Consider the following 7,500-nt stretch of genomic DNA (forward strand, 5'->3'; position numbering starts at 1 on the left):
AAAGCTATGCTAGAAATAGGTATGAATGGCGAAGGATTGTGACGCAGTTTCACCCGGGCATGCTGCTACCTAGGGTCACTTAAACTTCGGGTCACCTAATGTTGACCGCTGAGGTAGCCTCTATAGGGGAGTCAGCATATGAAGCTTCCTTCTCGGGGAAGATGGAGAGGTGGCTGTCTTATCCTAGCAGACTTCCGTCAGGAAAGACGGAACAACAAGAGAAAATCTCTCTTTTTTTATGTCAGCTACCTCAAAAAATTGGGGGAGGTGCTTGGGTAAATAGATGTTGCCTCATTGGTATCAAATTTACTAGAGAAATAAAAATCCTATAATTTTTAGAGAAACATTGATCTTCTACCTATTCAAATGTCATCACAATCATTACCAATATTAATATATCATAAACTATATGCAAGCACCCACAATAAATAGGGTATGGTAGTAAAACTTGAAATTTATGCAAAAGGAAAATATTTCTTAAGATTAAAAAACAATAGAAGCCACTCTCAAATTAAAAGATCGGTTCATAACAGGTTAATTTTTTCACAATCCAAATTACCTACCTGGTAGTTGTAAGTTAATGTTCGTTTCAGTTAGAGCCAACTATCATTCAAAGAGCAATTTGAAACTTGTATGTACGTATTGACAATCATACCAGGAAAAATTTATTCGGTAAATGATTTACTTTAACTTAGGGAAAAAAAGCTCAAGGTTCAATATGGATAATATGTATGAGATTAATATATACACACACATGCATGTATATATACATACATATATATATATATATATATTATATATATATATATATATATATATATATATATATGTATATATATATATATATATATATATATATATATATATATATGTATATATATATATATATATATATATATATATATATATATATAATATATATATATATATATATATATTTATATATATATGTGTGTGTATGTATATATTTATATATATATATATATATATATATATATATATATATATATATATATATATATATATTTACTTCACTATCAAAGATCCATTGCTTTGTAGAATACTATCAAAGATTGATAATTTTTAATTACCTATTTGACATTGTAATCACATATGATAATAAGAGGAAGTACAAATATAATACTTTAAAAACAATTTATTACATATTTATAAGTGTGCATCAGTTGGATTGACAGTCGAGATGGGTGGCATATAACCCTTGACAGACTAAATTGTTTTGCACTTATTCCCTCAAGCTCTTAAATTCTTATGATCAGAGAGACTGTCAACAAAATGATATCCAATTTTCTCAAGATAAATAAATGACTGACACAGGGAAGTTTCCTTAACTCTTCCTAAACTTTAGTAATGTATCATCTCTTGAAAAATCGAGCATTTTTTCGAGGATCCAAAGTCTCCTCTGCTTAACTCTAGGAATTTAGACATCAAGTATTTATGGCGTGTGCTATCATAGTCCAACTTCAACAAAGTATGTGGAATCTTTCTATTATGCTATCCCATACAATATATCGCTCGAAATCAAAGCATGTAATAATAGAACGGTAATATTTATTATCTCTCTCTCTCTCTCTCTCTCTCTCTCTCTCTCTCTCTCTCTCTCTCTCTCTCCTCTCTCTCTCTCTCTCTCTCTCTCTCTCTCTCTCTCTTTCATTTCCATACATCTATAAAAACCACATAATAAACTTTCATAATTTTGTGTTACTGCAAATAATCGAAAATATGGATGAGAATTCTGTGACTATCATTTGTTCCCGGAAAGGAGATTGAGATTAAAATAAAGTTATCTTATTGGAAGGTCCTTCATCACTTTTGATAAAGGAAAGTTTTTCTGTCTTTGAAGCTAATTCCATTCTAATTTCATTAAATTTTCTCTACTTTTACGTTTTTTATTACAAATGTATTAATGAGGAACCGGAGTATTTTTTTTAATTAGACCTTTTTGAGAGTTACTGTATCACAAAACTCCAGCAAATTGTTTGGAGAAAATAAGGCTTATTAAGTAATAAAATACGATCTTATTTTTTTCACTTGTATACATACAATGTATCATAATTAAGTCACTAGTTTTGTTTTTATGCATTTTCTTTCTCCTTCTATCTTGAAGATAAAAACGAGTGATGGCATGTTCTTGCACAAACTGCGTAGACAATCAGTCATATAGAAGTTCCATCCTTAGAATGTCTCCTACACTGCAGTTTGAGCTGTGATGGATTCCTCGTGTAAAAAAATACCTCACCTATTGTCATATCTATGCACGACGCTTAGCATCAGATTAATTATCGTGGCAGTGCAAAGAAATAAACGGCGACTGTTTATCACACTTCGTTTCTCCATTCCCTACGTCTCTTCCATTATCAAGTCTACAGTGTTTGTCGCTTATCTTCACTATAACAGAAAGCCCCCATTACTCAAAATTTTAAGTTATTCCACTGATGGAAGCCTTCCATATATTGCTATTATTTCGTCAGAAAAGGAACCACCTGGCTTCTAGATAACTTTGTCTTTCACTGATGGGTACCATAAAATTTAAATAAGCTGCAGTTCAGCCTGCCCATGATTCCATTATTTTCGGTCATTAACTATCTAGTGATTAATTACCTGCCATAAGCTGGTCTTAGACCAAGAGTTCATGTTGCTATCTCAGCTTAATCTACGCTCAGATACAAGCAAGAACCGTATGATATATACCATTTGTGGAAAATATATGTATAAAGTAATGAATAATTTAGTAGTAAGATAATTTCAAGGTAATATAAGTAATCATTCCCAGGTGCATTATTAAATTAATATTCTTAACCACGTCATTTTGCAGTAGTCCACAAAAACTAAAGCAGTAAGTTTTCAAAAGAAAACCTTTATCATAGATAAATTCACGTATTTGGGAGCCGAAATTGACTTTTTCAATACATCACTATTCATCACTTAAAAGCCTCATTTTATTACACGAATACATATATTAGAAAATGGATGGAGAAGATTAAAAATAGAGAAATAAGAAACACTTTTGGTCGAATATCAATTTTTTAACGTCGCTAGAATTTTAAGACCAAATAGTACCTCGATTTCCCTCTTTTAGGCTTAAGTCGTTAGATTGAAACTTGGAACATTGAAAGGAAAATGTTTTTTTTTTTCTTTTGTAACCCTGCTATTGCATTTCGATATGTAGAACAAACATTCATTTACATCAACCAATTAACACAATTCATAATTCATCCTAGTGCACTGTTAATGGTACTTCAAAAATAATGAAGACTCTTCATTACATACGTGAAATATACTAAATTTATGAATGTTCTTATATAAAAGAATGGGTCTTTGTCAAATAATGAACAGTTTTTTGCTCATATTTTCGTTTGGGATTCTCCGCCATGTTCTTCAAACGGCACAGAAAAATATATCTAGGATTTTTCGTGAAAAATAGATAATGAGAGACAGTAAAAGCATTTGTGTATTATTTCTAACATGCGAATTTTTTGCAATATTTTATATATTCAAGGTTTATTAATATATAAGAAGTATAAATAAAAGGTAAACTCTCAATAAGCTGTACTCAAATCAGGATGATAGGACAAATGGATATAAATTCAAGTTCTCAAATGAGGACGCTGGAACAATTGTTTTAAGGTAATATTTTCTGGACATAATATTATAATATTAGATCAAGATAAACAGATATATATTATCAAGCTTACTTTAATGTTATGAAGTCTCACCTAAATTTTAACTAAAATATATACAAAAGATGTGTGATTTTATAAACTAAATTTACTTTATTTTATTTCAAGACCTGGTAAACTTACTTTCTTTTCTAATAAGGTCTTAAACACTGTGTCTTCTTCCATATAATGAAACTTCAGATTACCTAATAAAATTTTTTGTAAATTCTGACACTGCAATCTTAGTGAAAAAATTTATGAATTATATATGAGATCACAACTGCCATATCTATCATTCTAATAATAAAGACCAATGTTATTCCTTCTATCGAATAGAAGCACATTTCTCTACCAACAAAGTGGTTGAAGAATGTTACCTTTTTGACATGGATGACTACATCCAATTATGCAGTGTCATAATTTGTCCAGATAATTACATATTTGCTATCTAACTATTATTATTATTATTATTATTATTATTATTATTATTATTATTATTATTATTATTATTATTATTATTATTATTATTATTATTATTATTATTAACACAGCCTAAGTTATAGCCCTACTTGAGAAAAGAAAGTGCTATAAACCAAGGGGCTCCAACAGTGGAAAATAACCCACAAAGGAAAGGAAAGAAGAAAATAAATAAACTACAAGGGAAGGAATTAGAAATTCAAATCAAATATTTCAAGAATTAGATCTTTCATATATAAATTTTTGAAATATTAAAAAAAAGTCGATGGGGAAGAGAAATAAGATAGAAAAGCGTTTCCAAGTGTACCCTTGAGCAAAACAACTCTAATTTAAGACAGTGGAAGGCTATGCCACAGAGGCTATGGCGCTAACCCAGACTAGAGAACAATATTCTAATTTAGGAGTGTTGTTCTCCTAGAAGAACTAATTACCACAGCTAACAAGTCTCTTCTATCCTTAACAATAGAAGAGTAGGCACTGAAAATTTATATTGAAATAGTTAACCCTTTGAGCGAAGGAGAATTGTTTGGTAATCTGAGTGCTGTAAGGTGTAGGAAGACAGTGAATGTGGAAAGAATGGGCAAGACTATTCGCTGTATGTGTAGGCATAGACAAAATGAGCCAAAATCAGAGAGAGGGGTCCAATGTAGTACTGTCGTGCCAATCAAAGAAACCAATACATCCCCAGCGGTAATTATCTGAACGGGTGTTAAAACTGTATTAATATGATCCTCTTTTTTTCTTTTTTCATATCATTGGTTATCTTTTAATACTGCAGTTGTTCAAGCGATATTCTCTAAGTGTACCCAATATTTGAAGATTTCTTAGAGACCTAGAAGTACAAAACCAGATAATTAATTCATGAGATTTTTGGATAACCGTCAGCTCAACGCATTCTCAAGACAATATTTGAAACAACTGTTAAACCCTCGTTCATATCTAGTTGGCCTCATTACTGCCTTGAAAATGAAAGTTATAACAGTAACCCAAAGGTACTGTGAAGAATTAAAATTTCATATAAACCACAAACGCTTCACAATGATAATTTGTTTCAGTAACTTATGCCCCTGATAATTCACCATTGTTTCATCTAAACTAATAAATTTCTCAAATACTCTGTAATGAATAACTAAAGTTTGTAAATTAGAAATCAACCACCTTACTTATTTTCTGAATAATCAAGACTTTAAATTCGAGGAATACATCCGGGACTTCATCTTTCAACTAATAATGCCTCTTTCATAGTAATTTTAGGTAACCTAACACACACAAACATATATATATATATATATATATATATATATATATATATATATATATATATATATATATATATATATATATATATATGTATGTATATATATATATATATATATATATATATATATATATATATATATATATATATATATATATATATATATATATATATATATATATATATATATATATATATATATATAATATATATATATATATATATATATATATATATATATATATATATATATATATATATATATATATATATATATATATATATATATATACATACATACAAAATTATCCAACGTGGCGATGAAAATGGGCAAAACCTAAGGCATGTATTTGGACATTTCCTTGGTTGTTGTCCTTCAGTGACTAAAAACCGGCTGCTTTTGTTGTGATTATTTTATATACATATGAGAAAGGCTATGGCAAGTGATACACTACCCCAAGGTAGCTTACCAGAATGCATGAAATTTTACCTGAGTTTGGCTCCAAGATGATTAGAAAAAAAGACAAATATGATGAGAACGGATAATGCAATGGAAGGTGAAGTATTATTTGAGGGAGAAAGGATTTATGAGGTGGAATCATTAAGGTATTTTGGAACTATGTTCTCTAATACATGATCTTTAAGATTAGAGTTTAATGAAAGATTGAAAAGGGAAATCAGAAAATAGCTATGTAAAGTCAAGTTTTGAGATCAAAACGCCTGAAATTACAAATAAAAATCCGGTTGTATATCAGTTCAGAGAGATCGGTGTTAATGAATGGACAGGAATTATGGTATGACAATGAAACAATATTCAACAAATTTTATTGATTTGAGAACACAGACTGCACAATATTAGTCAGGAGTTAAAGGGCAGGACAAATTAGATATGAAACTATAGGAGAGATTATTCGAGTATCATATGTGGATGAGATCATGGTCAGTGGAAGGATGAGATGGTTTTGACATGCTATTTGCGCTCCCCAAGAGAGATTAGTTCACCAAACTTTCAACCTAGGCCTAATCAGCTGAGGACTATGAAGAGTGAAATAGGAGATGATGAATGGAGAAGTATTGATTTAAAAGCTCAAGATAGAGATGACTTGCAAAGCTTGCTTATCAGATTGCATGAAATATCACATGAGGTTGGGCTCAAAAGAAAGAAAAGAAAGAGAGAGATAATGAGAATGGAATATGCAATGCAAGATGAAATATCATTGAAAGGAGAAAGGATTGAGGTGCAATATGAGTATTCTAGTTTGCTATGCACAAACTATGAGGTCCTGGACAAAGATACGAAAATTGTGATTGATGACTTCAATGGTAAAGTTGGAAGGATTGATCAAGGTATAGAGAATGTGATGGGTGATGATGATCTTGCCGAAACTGGATATGAGAATGGGACAAACTTTATAAATTTTGGTTCAACAAACAATCTTGTTATTGGAGGTACTCTTCTCCATCACAAGGCTATCCTCAAATATATATAGACTTCATCATGTGGCAATTGCAAAGATCAAATAGATCAAAGATCAAATAGATTACATAGTCATAAATGAAGAGAGAAGGATGACTTTGAGGAATGTAAGAAGCTATAGAGATGTAGATATTTGTAGTGAGCAACAGCTACTCATTGCCACACTGACATTCAAAACCCTGAATAGGTGTGGCGGGTCGAGCTCGAACCGAGGAGGTTTCAGAAAAACAATTTTTTTTTTTGCCATACCTTTTTTTACATTTGGTTGCGAGTGATATCGACCTGCGAGACCTCAGATCAGCGCGCAGCAGTCGGTTCAGGACGCATTATACCGCAACTTATTTCCTTGTGCCATTTTTGAGATACTAATAGGTCGAGCTCGACCCATCAATACCTAATTAAGATAAGTTGTGAAATATCAAAGTTTTTATATATTTATTGAATGTGCATTAGTGTGTATACCTGTATTAAAAAGGACTATTATAAAGTGTTTGTCAATGTCTTGTACACCGTATGCGTGACCTTGGTGCGGGCTGAGTTGCCATTAGTGACCGTGTAGCTTATTTCCAGTAATTGTTTAGTTTTATTTATTTATTTTTTTTTTTTCAGTT

General features: G+C 30.7%; 1 pseudogene; it reads left to right on the top strand.

The window, feature by feature from the left end:
* The window catches only part of LOC137647957 (uncharacterized), a 69,024-nt pseudogene that overhangs the window by 61,339 nt on the left and 185 nt on the right, over positions 1-7,500 (top strand).

This window comes from Palaemon carinicauda, chromosome 10, assembly GCF_036898095.1.
Source record: "Palaemon carinicauda isolate YSFRI2023 chromosome 10, ASM3689809v2, whole genome shotgun sequence".
NCBI lineage: Eukaryota > Metazoa > Arthropoda > Malacostraca > Decapoda > Palaemonidae > Palaemon > Palaemon carinicauda.